General features: G+C 43.0%; 2 long non-coding RNA genes across 3 annotated transcripts in view; both read right to left on the bottom strand.

Annotated features, from left to right (window-relative positions):
• The window catches only part of LOC143764346 (uncharacterized), a 48698-nt gene that overhangs the window by 1210 nt on the left and 24242 nt on the right, over window positions 1-23246 (bottom strand). For both annotated transcript variants that reach the window (XR_013213155.1, XR_013213156.1), the window contains one exon: window positions 193-327. This is a non-coding gene — a long non-coding RNA (uncharacterized LOC143764346). The remainder of the gene's footprint in view (window positions 1-192; window positions 328-23246) is intronic.
• Window positions 3410-6547, bottom strand: LOC143764347 (uncharacterized). The gene is made up of 2 exons (XR_013213157.1): window positions 6359-6547; window positions 3410-3500 (listed from the first exon to the last, which is right to left on the bottom strand). It is a non-coding gene; the product is annotated as an uncharacterized LOC143764347 (long non-coding RNA).

Raw genomic sequence — 23246 nt, 5'->3', positions numbered from 1 at the left:
GAAAACACTGTATATCTCCCATAAATTTCGGATCAATGCAAACTCCAATATTCATCACTGACCACTGTCACTGACCACTGAGAGTCTGAGATAAGTCCTTTGAACAGAGGAAGCCCCTGTACTTCTCCACCTCTGAGTATACAAATCCTAGACTTGTTTGCTTGCTCGTAGCAGATCGCATGTGGTTATTACCTGTTCTTGGCAGAAGGTCCTACTTCAATGGAGGTTCTTTTTCACTTCCTCAGAAAGAATTAATCCCATATGTTCAAATCGAGAATTACATGTCTCGTCTCCGGAGATGTCTTTATGGATTTTCACAATATTTCTCTACGACAAAAAGAAATATGAAATAGCTTTTGTAAACACTATAGTCCCAAGAATCAAATGAAAAGCGAAAGTAAAAGCAAAACTAAAAAGATAACCTTCAAACCTTGCTAGAAATCACATCAACTTTTAGTCTGAGAAACTATGTGGCTAGGATTTATTAATCTGATTTAATAAATTTTGAAATACCCATAACACTTCAAAGCAAATTTCCAGATTATCTACTTGTAGCATGAAAATATATTTATTTTATAAGCAAAAACGTCAAAAGGCTCACCAAATAATTAGTAATTACATCTCAAAAATGTCTATTGTTCCATAGTAGCAGCATTACAACCCATTCAGTAGGTTAGAAAACAATGATCACATTGCTTCCGATGACACATTACATTTCCCAATGCATGTAGGATAGCTGCGGAGACACCATCACGTGTTTCTCGACGCAAGCAGTGAATAGCCAGACCTTTCCCCGGGAAGGAACAACCACGGGAAGGGCAGCATCCAATAAAGGAAAACATCCAATACAGGAAAACCACCTATGCCAAGCATGGTATCCATCCACAGACAGCTGTTTCGGGGTGTTTGCCCCTCATCAGTTTTGAGTAGGAATCTGGCTATTAGGAGCAGTGCCTAGTAAAAGGCTGTGAAGGAACAGATGATTGGCCTCGGGGAGACCAAAACATCCAACACCGCGGAGACACCATCACGTGTTTCTCAACGCAGTGATCCAGAACACTGCCCCCATCCCTTATGGGAAATATGCAAATGCATGTAGGATAGCTGCGGAGACACCATCACGTGTTTCTCAACGCAAGCAGTGAATAGCCAGACCTTTCCCCGGGAAGGAACAACCACAGGAAGGGCAGCATCCAATAAAGGAAAACATCCAATACAGGAAAACCACCTATGCCAAGCATGGTATCCATCCACAGACAGCTGTTTCAGGGTGTTTGCCCCTCATCAGTGTGGAGTAGGAGACAGCCTTTTACTAGGCACTGCTCCTAATAGCCAGATAGAGCTGAATGATTGTGACACCAGGTATTAGCTGATCGGTGGGGGTGCTTAGTGTCATCAGCATCAGAATCCTGGATAACCCCTGAAAGCTAAAAGTAAACATATCTATTGTAGTTTTAGGCCTCCCAACTCAACAAACCAGACATTCTGCTTTGTACTACTGAGGGGCAGAAACCCCAAGACACGTTACTGCACATGGAGTGTCTGATTTGGCTTCTTATCCTAAGTCATGTTACAAGGTTTGTTTAAGGGTTGATATTTAAAATTAGTATTTCTACCCTGAATAGGTGACTATAACGTTCCCGTTCTCCTCCTCTGTGAAGAGGCTATTTGTATAATTAAATTCCCAGGGGAACATTGCATGGCCTTCAAGTCTCCTTACACCAGCTTGATACACTCTACAAGGAGATATTTTTGATCTTTAGACACCCTGTCAGAGGCATCTTATCTAGCCAAATCAGATCTCCTGATTTATACTGATGAGAGGCAAATACCCCGAAACACGTCTGCAAATGGAGTGTCTGATTTGTCTTCTTATTCTACGTCATGTGGAAAGGCTCGTTAAAGGGCCAATATTTAATATTAGGAATGCTACTTCCAATATATGGAACTAGGGATCAAGTCTTCTTATTTTTTTAAGAATTTGAATTGAAGAATTGAATTTTCATATTGTACTTTTAGAAGTTTTAAGGATGTGATAAGTCATTTTTAAATTAAACCAACTGTGTAATCCTGAGGTTAGAGGAAGTAACTGAGAGCAACTTGTGATTTTAAAAATGGACAACTTTTGGTAAATGATGATAGCTTTAAATGGCTTGGTATAGCTCCAAAAGATACATTTTCTTATTATATCACCATTGTTGAGCCGGCATTCCTGAAAACAGTAGAACTTCGCACTGCAGCCTGTCTGGCACCCACAAAAGTGAGGAAAGGGGGCTAACTGATCTTTACTTTCTTCACCAAGCATCCCAACAAGGAAGTTTGGATTAAACATTACCTGGCAGCTAATTCATGCTGCTCAAACCACTTACAACATCAATGGATTGCAGCCTGGTATATTATTACAATATAGTTTGAAGACCCAGCCGCAGACAGGACTAGTCTCGTATCTGACTATAGTCACCGGCTACATCTTTAAAGTATATATTATTTGAAACCCTGGAACATTTCAGAGCATATTGTACCTGCCCGTCATCATGCAGTCAAGCTCTGGTTCTTGCTGCCCATGGTTTGGGCAGCATGAATCAACTGCACCAGCTGGGTCTCGAGAAATAAATAACTGATTGGCAGTAAGATGTCAGAGATGAGGCACAGAGAGGTAGTCAGGCGGCAACCAAGGGTCAATTGACTATCCGGACTTCTACCATGTGAGAGGTCAATCTTAACAGACAAAATTATGGTAAAAAATTGAAGAAGCAAGATCAGAGGTGCAATCAAGACACAAATTTCAAGTGAAACACAGTTAGGCTAAAGAATATAACTACTGGCTAGAGACAGCATTCAGGGATGGCTTTTGGTACTCAGGTACTCATCAACAGTCCCTCTTCCTATTAGAAAGGCCGCCAGATTTGAGTCATCTGCGACATCATTGCCACTCGATTTAGTTGCAATGTTGCCATAGTGGACCCAATGATAGAATTTTGGAAGTGGATATTGGGGTAATGGGAGCTAGGTAACCTGATCACCTTAAATTGTTTTTGGGCAATTAGTCTCCTTAAATAAATTACATCTTCGTTAGGACCACCCGCAACATCGGTCACTGTGATCCTGTGAGGGTCATAAATACAGCATTCTTCCAAGTTACTCGGCACCATGCCACATCCTGCAGGCACCCAAGCAGTGTCATATCCATGGTCATGCCAAGTGAGCCTTCGTGGGTGGTCTTGGCGTTTAATCTTCTTAACCTTTCCCACTTTTGCAGAAATCTCCAAAACCACTTTCTGACCTGTATAATTCACAGGATATGCTGAAGCCTTCCTAATATTTCTACTTGCATAGACTCCTTTTCCCAGCATTCCATGACTAGAAGCTCGAAATCTATTGTTGACGATACAATAAGCTCCATCTACAGTTGTCCCATGATACATGGTGTAATACTTTTTTCGAAAAAACCTTCTATCCATTTCTTCAAAATGAATTTAAGTGATACTTCCGATGCCAACCTACAACCAAGTAAAGGAGTTATATGTTGTTGATATGCAGCAAGATTTTAAGGATCATCACATCCAAGAACTGTTGTTATTATGAAAAAGAGAAAACCAAAGAAATCCTATGACAATATAGTCATGAAAATTTTGCAAGACAACCAACTAAGGGTTTGTCCACTTATCTACACTCTAATCTACAGCGGCAAAATCTATATCAAAGGATGCATTCAGACAAGCATATAAATCAGTCTGAGATTGGAACGCAATGCTCGGACTGGCAGCTGCTCTCCTGACCCTAGCATGATAGCTGCATAAAAATATATGAAGCTATTAGGGTTGGGAGAACCATGGCCAGTCCGAGCATTGTGTTCCAATGTTATATGACCATCTGACTGCACCCAAACTGTGTAAATATTGTTTGTTGTGGATGTCATAGTGGAACTGCCTGTTAATGGACATCATATTATTCCAAAAGTTATTAGACTAATTCAATCTCCTCAAGAATTATGAATTACCATTGGATCACTCTTTTAAATAGTTAGTGATGATAAATGTTCAAATGTATAGTCAAATGTAACACTCAGAACATACAAAGTGAATACTAAAATCAATAAAAATGATATTTATTGAATATAAAAATAAATAAAACACAGACAATAATATTTCTAGTACATGTGCCACATAACAAAGGGACATTATAATGACCTGCTTACATCATGCAGAGGGTATTAGGGGTTAGAAAACTGGGCAGCTGCCCAGGTCCACAATTTGTCTAAAACTGGTCTGCATAATGTTGAGAAAGCACAACAAAACGCGTGTTGGGGTGGAAGGACACTGGACCACCCTCACGCTTACAGCACTGGTTACATCGGAATTACAAGATGCTTTTCTAACTACTTTTAGCTTTGGATATATCCTTACACCATGATTTATATGCACTTGCTTTGTAAGTAATAATTAGGTGAAAACTATTGGGTTTTACATCTGTTGTTATAAAAAATCACCATCTAATTTGAAGCCCGGCCACAGGGAGGATTTCAGTAGAGCACCATGTATGACAGACAAAGGAATTTTCAGAAGACCCCGAAGTGGTTAAAAGAAGTGACATGCTCATTCTTTGGGTGGCTTTAGCTAGGAAACTGCCCACTCTCTATACCGATCGGTATAGAGTAAAAGACGACTGTGGAGGAGCAAGAACAGAGCCAAAACTGCTTCAGGAGAATGACCACAACTCTCGAATTTAGTGGGCTCTTTAGAACGAGCCATTCTTTCAGAAATGTTGGTGAAGGTAGACAGTATGACGAGCGGATGGATGTCATACACCAGGGACTGAATGAAAAACAGCATTCAATTATTAAGATGTGGATCCCAATAATTTTATATTTTAAAGAGCTTAAAAGGGTTTGAATACAGTTTTAGGACACCTCTGAGCATCATCCTTGTCTTTACAGGGCAAGCAGAGGCTTTTGGAGCACTTCCAATTCTTGCAGAACCTGTTTGGTCTTAATCAAAGTTTTTGGAAAAGTAGCTCATCCCTACTTGCAATTGTTCTCTATTTTCTATTTGACCCAGTCATTACCTATTGTTTTCTAGGAGGCACAAATGTGGGCATTTTACCGTGTTTTTGGACAGAAAGGCGTCATCATTATTAATGATGCATTCACATTATTGCTATCTAAGGGCGCAAAGGGAACATTACCAGTTTGTAGGAGGCACAATGGTGGACATTATTGTTGCGTGAAGCACACACTCAGAAGGAAGAGTTACAAACATCCCCCACATTAGAACAAGCCGACTGACGGATTTACAGTTAAGGCTACTTTCACACATCCGTCGGAACGGGGCCGTTGCAAATCGTCAGCCCAACTTACTGACGGACGTTGTGCTAAATTTAGCACAACATGGGCAGCGGATGCAGTCTTACGATGCATCCGCTGCCCAGTGTGATGAGCGGGGAGGAGGGGGCAGAGTTCCGGCCGCGCATGCGCGGTCGGAAAAAGCGGAACCGACAGACAAAAAAAACGTTACATTGAATGTTTTTTGTGCATCGCGTCCGCCAAAACACGACACATCCGTCGCACGACGGATGCGTCTTGTGCCCATCCATCGCGATCCGTCGCTAATTCAAGTCTATGGGCAAAAAATGCATCCTGCAAGCACATTTGCAGGATCTGTTTTTTGCTTATAACGATGGATTGCGACGGAGGGCAAAAGACGGAAGTGTGAAAGTAGCCTTACTCATTCCACAGCTACCCATAGGGAGTGCAACACAGAGGCCATAAAAGACAAATAATGGAAAATATTTCTTGTAGACCAATACCAAAATGTATTTATTTGGTATTGGGTTATGAAAATAAAAAAAACCAAAACGTTTCCTGAAGGTGTCTCTATGTATTAACATTGTAGATGCCAGGAAATAATTCCTGTCCTTTAAAATATTGGACAGATATGATGCATTATCTGAATCATTGGTAGTACATCATGTCTGCAATCACAGGCAGCATTGTAACAAGTCTAGTAATAAAATCCGCAGATAACTTATATGTATATAATCAATATGAGCGATTAATACATGTAAGGTCAAGCTGGCAATACTGCCTATAACAGTACTCGAGCTTGAGGAAGGGACAATTGATCCTTATAGAGAGCTGAAGATGGATTTTCTGAAAATGTAATGTATTTTGATCCAGAACCCTTGAAAAAACAGATATTGCCCAATGTTTCAACCAGTTTGTGATCAGAGAGGCCCGGTGAATCTAGCACAAGCGGCAGGGGATCAGAATATGCCTGATCTGCTCATCTATAGTCTCTACAAAAGGCAATAGGTCTATATATAGAGTGGTGTAAAGTTCGGCATGGTGGTCGGTGCTCACCTGGATCGTTGTCCTGTGTGCAAAAATTGCTGGCTGCTTGCAAGCTTGGACCTTGCTGCCATGGATAGATATCAGTGACTCCCAGTGTCTGTCAATTCATGCAGTGCAGGAAAATATAGCCTGTAAAGTCCCATCTTCTGCGGAGCTTTCTGAGAAACAAGCTACTTATCTGCCTTTTTAAACTATTAGGACCATTTCCTCCTTTACAGAATAACCAGAATACGTTTTATTGGTGTTGAGATTTTTGCCCTTTGCACTGTAAAAAACTGTTCAACAAAGATAATTTTCAGAAATATATACAGGGAAGTTGTAAAATCTTACTGACCCCTGATGAAGTCGTGTAAATGGTGATACACGGGTGATTTTTGAACATTCTAGTCCCAAGAATTACCTTCCAACTGCTTCTTTTATCCCTGACTGCTAAGTATTTTTGATGGTTGTATGTATTAATATTTTTTCTAACATGTGCTTTCATTTAAACAGAATTTTTTTTTTTATAATTTTGTCATTTTGTCAGCACTGAAAATAATAAATCACTATATTGGAGGGATTAGTCTTCATTTCTGCAAACAAAATGCATGCAAATGGCTTTAAAACACTGTCTTTTGTGTATTTACCTGACTTTTTCTGCATTAATTAATGCTAGAACATATTCAATTGGAGTACAGATGATGGCAGTGATAGTTCAGCACCTGTATCATCCTCTGAGTCTTTTGTTATCGGAACAATATCCTACAGCAGCTTCTCCCCAGTTTTAGTGAGACATAGCTACTGATCTGAACCTGTCACTGCCATCATCTGTACTCCAAACAAGTACATTTTGATATGAACGCAGCTGAATTCAGCAAATAGACTGGGGGGAAAGCAAGTATTTGGAAGCCTCTATATTTTTTTTTACCTTAATGAAGAAAAATTTCTTAGTAAACTAATTTACAAAGGTCTCATAATTTTCATGGGTTTTACATAGAAATTAGTGGATTGATTCGCGAGACTCTAGTCCAGCGTCCAGATTACAGGTACCTGGCAGTTAGTTGGGAGTACCTTCTAGTGTCCCCAGCATGGCATTTGATTTCTCAGGGCTGGTGCAATTTCATCTCTGCAACGTGATGCAGATGTCGTTGCTCTGCCAATCAAATGCTGGAGTCACCAAAGTTTAATACTTATTCGAACTTCTTTCAATCTTTCTTTAATTTCTTTTAAGCATATATTAAAATTATTTTCCACTACATTTTCACATCTAAAAACTTTGAAGTTCAGATTAGAGAGAGAGATTATTTTCAAGCCTTTCTTATAAGTTGGTAGATAATGTGGGGATGTACAACAGCCTAAGGCTACGTTCACACGATCAGGATTTACATCCTTTTTTTTTCCTGCCCGTTTTTGGAAAACGGCAGCTAAATTCCGCAGTGAATTTGAGCTGCGTTTTCTGATCCTTTTTCTTCAGCGTTTTCCACTGCGGGTTTCCAATAGCAGTTTCCTATTGGAGCTGCTGGAAAACCGGTGCGGAATCCGCTGAAAGAATTGACATGCTACTTCTTTTTTCCGCTGGAAAATCCGCACGGATTTTCCAGCGGAAAAACGGATCGTTAGCACAGCGGTTTTGGTTTTCCATTGGGTTACATTGTACTGTAACCAACATGGAAAACTGATCCGGATCCGCAGCTGAAAATCCGCTACGGATCCGGATCAAAATCCGGATCGTGTGAACGTAGCCTAACAATCCACAGAATCCATAGAAGCATAAATAAAGGTCAAAACCAGGTTGAAGGAAAGCAATATATTTGAAATTGAGAAAGAAAAAAACAAACAAAGCTCAGGTATCATGAGCTTTGCAAGATACACTTCTGAATATAATTCAACAGCATCAAGTATGTATCACATGTTGTAAAATTATATTTACAGTAGGAAAATACTAAGCCGTGGGCTAGATATCACCAGATAATACAAAGGTGACATCAACCCCACAAATATGAACCCCACTTGCCACCACTAGAGGGCAAGTGGGAAGAGCTTGGCAAAGCATAAGAATTGGCGCATCTAATATATGCACCCTTTCTGGGCAGCTGCGGGCTGCTATTTTTAGGCTGGGGGCCAATATTCATGGCCCTTTACCAGCCTGAGAATATCAGCCCACAGCTGTCTGCTTTGGCAAAGCTGGTTGTCATTTGTAAAAATTATTTATTTAAATAATTACAAAAACGGCATGAGGACCCCTCTATTATTGATAACCAGCCTTGCTAATGCTGACAGCTGAGGATTGCAGCCCCGAGCTCTCAGTTTTGCCTGGCTGGTTATCAAAAATACAATGGAACCCATGCAGGTTTTTTAAATTATTTTATTAGTGATGAGCAAGTGTACTTGTTGCTCGGGTTTTGCCAGCATGCTTGGGTGATCTCCGAGTATTTATGACTGCTCGGAGATTTAGTTTTCATCGCCTCAGCTGAATGATTTACAGCTACTAGCCAGGCTGAGTACATGTGGGGGTTGCCTGGTTGCTAGGGAATCCACACATGTAATCAAGCTGGATAGTAGCTGTAAATCATTCTGCTGCGGTGATGAAAACTAAATCTCCGAGCAGTCTCAAATACTCGGAGATCACCCGAGTGTGCTCGTACACTCGCTCATCACTATTATTTATTTAAAGCGCAGGAGGCGGATGATGAATACTCCCATCAACCACCACCTGCTCTCACTGTTATTAGCGGCAGCAGCTGTAGGGGAGCAGTAGTCCCATCAGCCGAAGCCAGTCACCTGAGGTAAACTTCTACCTCTGATCACATCTGCGAGCTCACGCTGACATTTAACAGCATGAGAACTGCAGCTGTCTGGCAGTAATGATTTTACCGCTGATTAGAAGCAGCGTTTGCCACATTGTCATGCTGATGACAAACACCCGTTGATCGGGGGGAGCGGACCTGAAAAGTAACATGGACTTCCTGGTAAAGTCCGTGTTCGGTGTCCGTGCCCGAACAGTAGGTATTTGGTACAGATGCCGAACTTTACTCTTTGGGTTCTCCCATCTCTACTTCCAACACCATGTGAAGATCATGGCATAGCCAAAGGGGACACATGGAAGAATGGTCAGTGGGCTTCTGTGCTAGGACAGGAGAGCAGGTAAGGTTTTTCTTTCACCCCATGTCTATTCCGCTCTGGAGTTTAGAGAGACCCCAAAGAATAATAAGGAACTTTCAATTCATAGTGAAAAAATTCTATACAAATTTCTTGGCCAAATTTAAGCATACTGCCGAATTTGAATTTTAACATATTCGCTCAACGCTAGTGATACACTTAAAATCTGTGATTATCTGAAGGAAGCTTTATAATTTGCCATCTTATATTAGAAATATTATTTTTATCATTATTAGGTTGTTGTTATTGTCTTGCTGTGTTGTCTTAGGTCAATGATTATGAGTTTGCAGTTTTCCAACTGTTGCGAAGCTACAACTTTTGCTAATCCTGACAGCTGGTGACCAAGGGATTGACCAAGACTGAAATAGTGATTACTTACATTTAGGATAGGTCATCAATATCAGATTGCAGGGTGACCGACACTCGGCACACCTACCACTCAATTGACACCTAGTGGCTTGGCTGTTGGAAATAGTGTGTTGAGACTGAACACTCTGTATGGCTCTGTAAATTGTGTTATAGTACATTTAGATATTAGACCTAGATAATTCATTTTTGGAAAGAAAAACAAGAGTGTACTCCTGAGAAGAATATAGGTTACTGAAGAACAGTTTGAAAATATTAAAGATGGATGTTCCAAGTTAATAACCTCACATAGATTAAAGTGTTGCTTCCTTTGACGCTAAATATTTCACCAAATATGAGCGAATTATTTTTCCTCATATTTTCCCTAGCAATCTCCTATTAGATTGATTTATTTTTAGAAGCACTGTTAGGTTTGGTGTATCTAAAAAAATCAGGAGACCCTAGCATTGGTGCTGTCTCTAGCTACATAAGGGTGTCCAATGGTCGTACTGTTCTTTACCACAGATACGAGAGGTTTGGACTGGTAAGATCCCAGATAGTGGTCTTCAGGATTGTCACCAGTTGACAATGAGATTAATCAATGATGAAGTCCTCATACACAGGAGCGCTCATTTGGGCAAGTGCTCTTATATTCTCTAGGAGAAAACCACTGACTGGCACATCGGTTGGCGGTTTATTCCCGTGAGAACAATGTGATTGGCAGTCCGAAATTGGACATGTGTGATTGACATCTCCTCTAACTATTGTTGGCCGGAGCCCCCATACACATTAGACCATCGATATCGGTGGGATCAGCCAACATTAGTCTAATGTCTATGTTGTATAACACCGAAGAAATGGAGCTTTACACACAGTCATATATCAATTAAAATAGTAATTTTTATAAAACAAAATCATAAAATAATTATTTTAAAAAGTAAGACAAATACCACAGGTACAGAAAAATTTGGGTGGGTATACCTGGGAATATTAATGATCTTCACAGAACGGTGTTGTACAAATAAATTAGTACATAAATTATCTGTTGCATATATTCCATTATGCACACATATTATTATTGCTGTTAGGAAGGACAAAAATCGTCAATATATCAAAAGGTAAAATAGTAAAAAGGAAGCCACAATACCATACACCATAGTACAAGTAAACCCCTATTATAAAGATCAAACCCCTATTATAAAGATCAAGGTTGCAATAAGAAAGCAATGTATGTATAGATGTGTAGTAAGAGGGGCACAGAAAAGGAGCCTCCTGTATGAACCAATATTAATGATAGCAAGGTAAAGTATGCATACATTTCCAGTGTGGTGGCATAATAAAGGTGTCTATATGGTAAACCAGGGACAGAGAAAGGTATAATTAACTGATGAAGAAACCCTGGGGGACCCATCACACCCGACGCACGTTTCATCTGGAAATGCTTAGTCAAGGGATAGACAAATGTTTATATTGGCCTTAAGCCAGAAGATAAACTAGAGAGATAAAGAAGTAATGACAAATCCAAGGTGCAAGACAAGAGGTAGAATCCAGGCACAAATCAGAGATCAAACACAACCAGGTTGAACAATATAGAATATAGTTAGGCTACTTTCGTTTTTTGCTGTCAGGCTCACTCTGGCAAACTTTGAAAAAAATGGATCCGTCGCAAATTGTGAAAAACTGATGCGACAGATCCGTTTTTTTGCAGAATCGGACTAGCTGATCCGGGGAGAGAGAGAGACCCCAGAATGGAAAACACTAAGCATGCTCAGTTTAAAAAAATGGAATCCGTCCCCGGATTCCATCATTTTACAGATCTGGCGCCATAGGCTTCCATTATAGCAAACGCTGGACGCCGGAGGATCCATTGCTGTCCGTTTTTTCGCTGGATGCAAAAAACGTTAGTATGTCCGTTTTCTCGGGCTGCCGGAAAACATATTTTCAATGGATCTGGCAAAAAACAGATGAAACATGAGGCCATCCGTTGGAATCCCGTGCTAATACAAGTCTATGAGAAAAAAATGGAATCGGCGGCATAATTCGCCGGATTGAGCGTGACGTAAAAAAACTGATGTGTGAAAGCAGCCTTACTGTTTAGAGAGAGCATCAAATGATGGCTGCTGATTCCCAGGCAGGGGTTCAGAGACTCCTATTTAAAAACGCCTCGGGATTTGAATAATTGTGGTCTTCACCATCAAGGTCGAGTACACCATTTGCAACGAAGTAGCAGTGGACCCCCTAACATAACCCAGAAGGAAGGTGCTGGGATTAGTGGTGGTATGTACTGGGAACATATTCAACCTCCTGACAAGTGCACCATCAGACTGTTTTTTATCAATTAATTCTTTTAAAGAAAAGATGTATTGAGGTGGACCACGGACAACATCGATCACTGTTATCCTTTGAGAGTCATAAATGCAGCATTCTTCCAGGTCACTTTGCAGCATGCCACAATTGGAAGGCACCCAAGCACTGTCGTATCCATTCTCATGCCAAGTTAGTTGCTGTGGGTGATTTTGACGCTTAATCTTCTTAACCTTTCCCACTCTTACAGAAAGCTTCAATACCACTTTCGGATTCGTCGTGTGTATTGGATATCTCGAAGCCTCGTCTTTAACTCTACTGACGTAAACTCCTGTCCCCAATATCCCAACTTCAGAAACTCGAAATCCATTGATGATGATGCTGTAAGCTGCATCTACAGTTGTTACATGAAACATGGTGTAGGATTTTTTTTTAAAAAAAACTTCCTATCCATTACTTCAAAAGGAATTTAAGGTGAAATACGAGAACCTGCAACAAAGAAAATATGTTTTATTGTGACGAAGTGTAGCAACAAGACATAATCATCAAATGCAAAACTGGCGTTGCCTTTTTCACAACTAATTTAAAGAAATCTCATGGCAATATAAAAATGCAACCTTGTTAATCATTAACTGCACACTTACAGGAAACCACACAATTTATCTTCACAAACCATTAAATATTTTGTTTATTTTTTCCTTTTACTAAAAGCTTAAATGGAGACTGAAATAGGACCAGTGGAAGATCAATGTTTGGTAGGGAGGAAAATGTTAGAAATTTTGCAGAGGTCCTGAAATTGAATAGTTTAATCGGAATGCAAAAATTATGTAGTGCAACCCCGTAAAATTCACCTAAGGGTATAACCACATAGGAAATCTGCGGTGGCATGATTTTTTGCTTTATTAACATACTACATTTATTATGCTCGCTTCTAATAACTTTGATACAAATTGAATATGCGTAATAAATTTGCATGATTTGCCGAAGTGGAATCGCTGCAAGTTTGATCATCTCTTGTAACTAACTATACTGGCTCATAATTTTTAAGAACAAAAATTTAATTGTACCAAAGTAGACAATATATGAAAAACATAAATATCTTGTCTTGGAATAAACACAACAAAGCATATCATTAAGTTAAAAAAGTACTTATAGTTATAAAGCACCATAAGTAGAATTATTAATATTATTATAGCGCCATTTATTTTGTGGTGCTTTACATGTGAGAAGGGGTATACATAATAAAAACAAGTAGAGTAATCTTAAGCAATACAAGTCCTGACTGGTACAGGAGGAGAGAGGACCCTGCCCGCGAGGGCTCACAATCTACAAGGGATGGGTGAAGATACAATAGGTGAGGGTAGAGCAGTGGTGTGGTCGATCGGTGGTTACTGCAGGCTGTAGGCTTGTCGGAAGAGGTAGGTCTTCAGGTTCCTTTTGAAGGTTTCCATGGTATGTGAGAGTCTGATGTGTTGGGGTAGAGAGTTCCAGAGTAGGGGTGATGCGCTGGAGAAATCTTGTATGAGATTGTGGGAAGAGGAGATAAGAGGGGAGTAGTGTTATGATCCGGTGACTTTGGAGCCGCATGAAAACTTTCTCAGGAGAAGTGGAATCTGTACTGACCGCAAACCCTGAACTAACACCACAACTAGAAGTAGCCGTGGGGTGTGCCTAACAATCCCTAGACACCTCGACACAGCCAGAGGACTAAATACCCCTATAGATGGAAATAGGAATACTAACTTGCCTCAGAGCAGACCCCCAAAGGATAGGCAGCCCCCCACAAATATTGACTGTGAATAGGAGAGGAAAGACACACACAGGCAGAAAACAGATTTCAGCAAAAGAGGCCACTCTAGCTAAATAGGAAAAGATAGGACAGAATACTAAGCGGTCAGTATTAAAACTCTTCAAAAATACCCACAGCAGAAAATACTAAAAGTTCCACAATCTAACTAGAGACATGGAATGTATATCTGCAACTCCTGAGAATCCAACGAGACTGAGAAAATACTGACACAATCTAAGCTGGACAAAAAAACAATGAATAGCACTAAATTATTAAGCACACAGCATGTGTGCCATAAAACTAAGCCAGACACTTATCTTGGTAGATTTGGCAGCAAGGCAGAAGGAACCAGGCAAGGACAAAACCTCCAAAAACAATGGACAACTGGCAAGGACTAATGAATCCTGCACGCCTAAATACCCCAGTCAGAACTGCAATCAGCCGATACACCCAGGGACAACTGCATTATCACCTGCAACCACCGGAGGGAGCCCAAAAGCAGAATTCACAACAGAGTAGAGAAGGAGATCTTGTGAGTATCGGAGGTTGCGTGCAGGTAAGTACCAGGAGACGAGGTCACAGATGTGTGGAGGAGACAGGTTGTGGATGGCTTTGTATGATAAGATTAGGGTTTTGAACTGGAGTCTTTGGGTAATGGGGAGCCAGTGGAGGGATTGACAGATAGGAGAATAAAAGTGAAAAAAAAAGTTTTGTCGTTAAAAAAGGAAATGTGCATAACAGTAACAGCTATTGGATTACCTCTATAGACACCGATAGCTGCTGCTGAGCAGACGTGGCGGGTTCTATTTTAAAATATTTTTTTTTCTACTTTCTGGATCGTATCAGGCAAATTTATTATTAACACAATAAACATGCGATTATGCTGCAGCGCAGGGGCCACGGCTGTCACCTGCCTGCAGAAGGTTTTTTTTCTTCAGTATGTACAGATATTCATTATGCAAACTAGGGGGCAGGTCAGTGAGGGATCAGCGACCTGTCAGCAGTCTGCATTATGAATACCTAATCATAGCACCACATAATGCCCCGCCCACTGCTCCACCCACAGATCTACCCTGGAGCACCAGCATATCATTAAAGGGGTTGTCCACTACTTTTAATTAACCCCCCAATGTACCCCCCCGGGGCCCCTAATGAATTGTGCCATTACCTTCTGTTGACGTTTTCGCCTGTGAGCGGCGCTATTCCTCCTGCTGAGTCCGGGTCACATGACCCCCAGACTGCAGCCGCCGCTCATTTCCGCCGACGTCACGTCAATTTCCAGGCTCTGAAAATTGACGTGACGTCAGCAGCAGGCGTGACCAGCCCCCACAGTCAGCAGTCACTCAGCAAGAGTGACTGGGCTGTGGGCGGTGCTGGGGGCTGCCTGCAGGGCTGTCCTGGGGGTGGGCGGGGCTGTGTGTGCTCACTGCTCAGTGCTGGGATCATGATGTGTGGCTGGGCTGTGCTTCGGTCGCCGGGGGTCTGCCGGTGCTTGTGCCCGCCGGCGCCGGTGTTTCTGCCCGCCGGCGTTTCTGCCCGCCGGTGCTTGTGCCCGCCGGCGTTTCTGCCCGCCGGTGCATGTGCCCGCCGGCGCCGGTGCTTGTGCCCGCCGGTGCATGTGCCCGCCGGTGCTTGTGCCCGCCGGTGCTTCTGCCCGCCGGCGCTGTGCGTGTGTGTGCCGGCGCTGTGTGTGCCGGCGCTGTGCGTGTGTGTGCCGGCGCTGTGCGTGTGTGTGCCGACGCTGTGCGTGTGTGTGCCGGCGCTGTGCGTGCGTGTGTGTGTGCCGGCGCTGTGTGTGCGTGTGTGCCGGCGCTGTGTGTGCGTGTGTGCCGACGCTGTGCGTGAGTGCCGGCGCTGTGTGTGCGTGTGTGCCGGCGCTGTGTGTGCGTGTGCCGACGCTGTGCGTGTGTGTGTGCCGACGCTGTGCGTGTGTGCCGGCGCTGTGTGTGCGTGTGTGTGTGTGTGCCGACGCTGTGCGTGTGTGTGTGTGTGCCAACGCTGTGCGTGCGTGTGTGTGCCGGCGCTGTGCGTGTGTGTGCCGGCGCTGTGCGTGTGTGTGCCGACGCTGTGCGTGTGTGTGTGCCGGCGCTGTGCGTGTGTGTGTGCCGGCGCCATGCGTGTGTGTGTGCGTGACGACGCTGTGCGTGTGTGTGCAGGCATCGTCCGATGGGACTACAAGTCCCATCGGGCTCTGCCTGCTACACTGACAGTGAGTGACACATTAGCCAATGATGGGACAGTAGTAGTCCCATCATCCGGCTAATGTGTTGAATGTAAAAAAAAAAAAAAACACAGTACATACATTCATACATACATACATACAACACACCATGCGACGACATGCACCATGCGACGACATGCACCATGCGACGACATGCACCATGCGGCGACATGCACCATGCGACGACATGCGCCATGCGGCGACATGCGACGACATGCACCATGCGACGACAAGCACCATGCGACGACATGCACCATGCGACGACATGCACCATGCGACGACATGCACCATGCGGCGACATGCACCATGCGGCGACATGCACCATGCGACGACATGCACCATACGACATGCACCATGCGACGACATGCACCATGCGGCGACATGCACCATGTGACATGCACCATGCGACGACATGCGACATGACCATGCGACGACATGCGACATGACCATGCGACGACATGCACCATGCAATGCCATGCGACGACATGCGCCATGCAACGACATGCGCCATGCGACGACATGCACCATGCGATGACATGCGCCATGCGACAGCATGCACCATGCGACGACATGCAAGAACATGCACCATGCGTCGACATGCGACATGCACCATGCGACGACATGCACCATGCGACGACATGCACCATGCGGCACCATGCGACGACATGCACCATGTGCCGACATGCACCATGCGCCGACATGCACCATGCGACGACATGCGCCATGCGACGCCATGCGCCATGCGACGACATGCTACATGCACCATGCGACGACATATGCACCATGTGACGACATGCACCATGCAACGACATGTGACATACAGTACATACATACATACTACAGACATACAGTACATATAACATAGAGTACATACTCACCATCACTTGTCACTTTGTTCCCCGAAGCCATTGTCACCTGTAAAAAATATTAAAATAATAAACAAACAATATACTCCCTGTCCGCAGAAATCCAATTAAAACGAGTGTCCCACGACGATCTCCCGTGGAGAGCAGGAGCATCAGTTGATGCGACCACTCTCCAGGGGCTCCAGGAACACAATGATGGAAGGTATCCTTCCATCATGTATTCCTCACAAGGTATTCCTACGCCCCTGTGAGAAAATAGTCCCTAGTCTCACTATTGGCATTGCTGGGTGAGATATTTTCCCACGCAGCAATTGCCATAAAGTGAGACCAGTGAACTAGAGTAACCTCAGTGATGCACTGCAGGAGCCATTGTCTCCTGTCAGTGTGTCACTGAGGGTCCTATAGAGCAGTGACATCACCCAATGTCACTGTTCTATAGGGGAGATCGTCGTGGGACACTCGTTATTAATTGGACTACGGCGGAAAGGTAGTATATGGTTTATTATTTTACTTTTTTTTGCAGGCGCTGCAGTATGGTAAGTATGGTTAAATGAAGAATATTAAAATACTTTTTTCAAAATGTGTGTGTTTTATTAACCCTGTCTTACTATTGGATTAATAAAGGATAGGCGTCTTATTGACGCCTCTCCGTTATTAACCCGGCTTAATGTCACCTTACAATAGCAAGGTGACATTAACCCTTCATTACCCCATATCCCACCGCTACACGGGAGTGGGAAGAGAGGGGCTAAGTGCCGGAATTGGCGCATCTTACAGATGCGCCATTTCTGGGGCGGCTGCGGACTGGTATTTGTAGCTGGGGGGGGGGGGCAATATCCATGGCCCCTCTCTAGGCTATGAATATCAGCCTGCAGCTGTCTGCGTAGCCTTTCTGGCAATAAAATATAGGGGAACCCCACGTCATTTTTTTTTGGGGGGGGGTCCCCCTATTTTTATAGCCAGTAAAGGCTACGCAGACGGCTGCGGGCTGGTATTCATAGCAGGATACAAATATTGGCCCCCGGCCGTGGGTTTTCCCCCTCTGGCGCAGAAAATTGCGCAGGAGCACACGCCGTTTTTTTCTTTTTTTTTTTTTTTAAAAAATTACACTCATTAAGGCCTCTCACTGTTGCGTCGGTACGTGTCCGTCGCTATGCGTCGGGCCGACGTACCAACGCACGTTGTGAAATTTGTGCACGATGTGGGCAGCGGATGCAGTTTTTCAACGCATCCACTGCCCATTCTGAAGTGGGGGGAGAAGGGGGTGGAGTTTCTGCAGCGCATGCGCGTTAGAAAATGGCCGGTGCACCGGACAAAAAAAGTTCACTTTAAAGTTTTTTCGTACAGACGGTCTGCAAAAACACGACTGATCCATCGCTAATACAAGTCTATTGGTAAAACGCATCCTGTGACCACATTTGCATGATCCATTTTTTGCTTCTCTGCACTGTGAGCGCCTGCCGGCCGGAAAGCGAGCACAGCAGTGACGTCACCGCTCTGCTTTCCGGCCGCTGTGCTTACACAGTGCAGAGAAGCAGAACGCCGAGGGACAGACAGTGGAATGTAAGTATGTAGTGTTTTTTTTTTTTTACTTTTACGCTGGTAACCAGGGTAAACATCGGGTTACTAAGCGCGGCCCTGCGCTTAGGTAACCCGATGTTTACCCTGGTTACCCGGGGACCGGCATCGTTGGTCGCTGGAGAGCGGTCTGTGTGACGGCTCCCCAGCGACCACACAGCGACTAAACAGCGACACACAGACAGCTCTCCAGCGACCAACGATCCCGAAGTCCCCTGGTAACCAGGGTAAACATCGGGTTACTAAGCGCAGGGCTGCGCTTAGTAACCCGATGTTTACCCTGGATTACCGTTGTAAATGTAAAAAAAAAAAACACTACATACTTACATTCCGTGTCTGTCCTCCGGCGCTGTGCTTTCCTCTGCACTGTCAGCGCCGGTCAGCCGGAAAGCAAAGCGGTGACGTCACCGCTGTGCTTTACGGCTGGCCGGCGCTCACAGCTAGTGCAGAGAAGCACAGCGCCAGAGGACAGACACGGAATGTAAGTATGTAGTGTTTTTTTTTTTTACGTTTATGCTGGTAACCAGGGTAAACATCTGGTTACTAAGTGCGGCCCTGCGCTTAGTAACCCGATATTTACCATGGTTACCAGTGAAGACATCGCTGGATCGGCGTCACACATGCCGATTCAGCGATGTCTGCAGGGAGTCCAGCGACAAAATAAAGTGCTGGACTTTCCTCAGCGACCAACGATCTCCCAGCAGGGGCCTGATCGTTGGTCGCTGTCACACAGAACGATTTCCTTAACGATATCGTTGCTACGTCACAAAAAGCAACGATATCGTTAACGATATCGTTGTGTGACGGTACCTTTAGGAAGAAGTGGCTTACATTTGGTAAATATTAAAAAAAATGCAGCAACACTCACTTCCAACAGATATAAGAGTTTGCTTAGAAGGCGGGGAGAGTGATGCGGCCACTGATTGACCACAGGGTACCATCAATGCGAAACATACAGACTGAGAGGGGGTTGTTAGAATAGTGGACAAACCCTTCCAAGTTCCATATATATGTATATATCACTCTGCATCAAAATAATAAAGTGTATGTATCTGAATAAATAATTTTTTCCTTACATACACATAAAAGTATATATTTGTGTGTATATAAGAGGTTTGACCGCATATTGGTGCAATCTTTGCAGCGAAGAGGCATTGGGGGCCATTTCTACCTCCAGAGCAGGTGGAATTGTGAGTTAGCATGAGCTGTTATACTGCAAATGGCCCATATATTGTTTCTGAAACTGGGGTCTCTCCTGTATATGAGCACAAATAGTGTAAAATAAGAACACACATAATATATATACATGCACACACGTGTATGTAGATGGACATATATACCCACACATGTACTGTGTAATTTACATATGTAAGACATATACGCAGTAGGATCTCTTTACAGTATATCATATGTATACTAAACTATACTATGAAATAGATGAGAAAGAAAAAAAGCTCAAAGCTTGATCACCATGGTTGTGCAGTTCTTGGTGCTGCTTTCAGCTTGTGACCAAGATGTGACCTCTCCTCATCAGCCTGAACAGAGAGGAGGGAGAGGAGGGAGGGGTTTGGGTTTGTTTTTGGAGTGGGTGTGCTAGATTCGGGCTTAGTGGCAGTGCAAAGCATCATGGAACTTGTAGTATTAGGGCACAATAAGGAAGTAGTCGATTAACCCCATGAGAGCTGAATCCAGCACTGAAGATGTGCTGCTACAGCATGATAACAGGTAATATTGTTAAAATAAACACAGTAGATGTTTTCAGTGGCACATAATAACAAGATTTATGAAAAAAAAAAAAAAACTTTATAGTAGTGGACAACTTCTTTAAATAAAAACTGAAAGTAAAGATTAAACAACAACCACAAGACGGATTTCATCTCCAGGTATCACTGTAATCAGTATAACGGCGCCGACATGGCAGTGTCTGTAGGTTACTGTGCACAATCCTGCTGACAGGGGCACTTTAAATTGAATTATTTGTATGTTTGGTGTATAATAATGGATGAAATTTATTGCAAAAACTTTTCTGTTATTCAGTGACATGATACAGCTGTTAACTAATGAATGTGAACACCCAATCTGCTAGATGACACCCTGTGAGTGTATATAATGATCTGAAAGCAATGTGTTTGCATATTGTGCCTGAAGAAGGAGCTGGGGCGTCTCCAAAATGCGTAGCAAGTGAGTAAATGTATAAATAGTTATCACCTCGATGGTATTTCGCATCTCAATTCTTCAGCAGTGCTATTTCAGCCAACCTTATCCTCCATTCCTTGTATTTCATGAAATGTGCATACGACAGATGAAGAACAGGCAGAATAATTGTGTGTGCGCATGCACAGAACCTATTTATGATATTGTGTCAATGCATATGGAAGCGTCACATAGATATACAGCTCTGGCAAAAATGAAGAGACCACTGCAAAATGTTGAGTTTGTCTGATTTTTGTCTTTATAGGTATATTTATGAGTAAAATGTAAATTAATCTTTTAATCTATAAACTTCTTCATGTCTCCGAATTTCCAAGCGATATTTTTTTTACTTAAAAGTAGAAATGGTCCAAATAAAAAAAAACAGTGCTTTCAGACCTCAAATAATTCAAAGAAAACAAGTTCATAATCATTTAGAAACAACAATACTAATGTTTTAACTCAGGAAGAGTTCAGAAATCAATATTTTGTGGAATTACCATGATTTTTAATCACAGCTTTCATGCGTCTTGGCATGCTTTCCACCAGTCTTTCACACTGCTTCTGGGGCAAAAATTAAGCAGTTCTTTGTTTGATGGCTTGTGACTCTCCATCATCCTCTTGATTACATTCCAGAGGGTTTCAATGGGGTTCAGGTCTGGAGATTGGGCTGCCCATGACAGGGTTTTGATGTGGTGGTCTCTTAATTTTTACCAGAGCTGTATTAGGCTACTTTCACACTAGCGTCGGTACGGGGCCGTCGGGCTGCGTCGGCCCGACGCACCGACGCATACTGTGCAAGCGCCGATGCAACGGGGGCAGCGGATGCTGTGTTTCCACGCATCCGCTGCCCCATTGTGAGGTGCGGGTAGGAGGGGGCGGAGTTCCGGCCGCGCATGCGCGGTCGGAAATGGCGGACACGACGCTGCAAAAAACGTTACAAGCAACGTTTTTTGCGGCCGACGGTCCGCCACAACACGACGCAACCGTCGCACGATGGTTGCGACGTGTGTCAATCCGTCGCAATGCGTTGCTTAATGTTAGTCAATGGGGAAAAAACGCATCCTGCAAGCACTTTTGCAGGATGCGTTTTTTCTGCAAAACGACGCATTGCCGACAGATTGCAAAAAGCTCTAGTGTGAAAGTAGCCTAACTGACATAATTAGACCAATCAGTGATAAGCAGGAAAACCAAAATGGGGGATCCGATGTGAGGTCAATAAATTGCACACACAATTGGTGATAATAAAAAAATGTTTATTGAAAGCACAAGTCGGTGTGCAGTGGGAATGCAGGCGAATAGGTGTGCACCCTTAATGAAGAAATATCATAAAAACACCATGTAAAATGTACAGAGGGAACCTGTCCGGTACGTGTATATATAGAGTGTACTGGCCATGTAGTCACATGCTGAAGTGAAATCATGTTGTATATTCTACTTGTATAGGCAAACATTTTGGCTAAATTGCCAAAAGCACAAAAGATGCATGACATAAATCGTGGGTGAATAGCAGTGACTGAATAGGCTAAAGAAAACCAGATGGTAAAGAAAGTACCCAGAAAGGACCTCAAGCACAAGTGCTGCGCCCACCCCTGTGCTTGAGGTCCTTTTTTGGGTATATTACCATCTAATTTTCTTTAGCCTATCCACTCACTGCACACCAACTTGTGTTTTCAAAAATTATTTTTTGTACTATCTCCAAGTGCCTACACAATTTATTGACCTCACATCGGATCCCCCGGTTTTCCCTTTTATCACCCACCAATTGGTCTACTCAATTTACTACTGTTGCTTACCATCCCTTTCCCCCTAGCCAGACAGGTTAAAGTCACTTGGACATGTATAAGGCAGTGTTTCCATTAAAGAGGCCAAAGTGGGTCCAGTACACTCCTAAGAGAACTCAGAACGTAATACATCTATTTTCTGATTCAAGTATTGTAAATTCATAGCAAATCTAATTTTTAGGAAATATTTGGTGAATACAGTGGATTAGAATTTATAACGATCCGCCCAACTCTTTTTGAATCCAACCAAAAGCCACATGAGCATGGAGCTTGAATGTTCTCTCCAGGTTGTAAAAGATTTCCTCTGATACTCCAAGAACATAGGTTATTTGATTCTTATGAAATTGGCCATCATACAGGTGTTTTCGATAAAGGTGAAATTCAAAAGTGGACTAAAAGAATACAGACAATTGGTAGGCAGTGCTGTGATTTGTTGAAAATATGTTAAAAAAAATAAATAAATAAAAAAGTTAGCAATGCCTTTATATATGGCTAAAAAAATTCAACAACTGGTATCAATACAAACATAATACTGACTCAGGTCAACGGTATCAGTCACACTCTCTATCTGATTGTATGCAAGCATGCTGTATATATAGGGTGGTGTCAGGTTGGGCAAAGTGGCCGATGCTTACCTGGTTCTGTTGTCCTGAGTGCCCAACAATGTAGAGGGTTCATAAGG

The sequence above is a fragment of the Ranitomeya variabilis genome, chromosome 4 (genome assembly GCF_051348905.1).
Source record: "Ranitomeya variabilis isolate aRanVar5 chromosome 4, aRanVar5.hap1, whole genome shotgun sequence".
In the NCBI taxonomy this organism is placed as follows: Eukaryota; Metazoa; Chordata; class Amphibia; order Anura; family Dendrobatidae; genus Ranitomeya; species Ranitomeya variabilis.
Note: the sequence above shows the minus strand (reverse complement) of the source record. Positions and strands in the feature narration are given on the sequence as shown.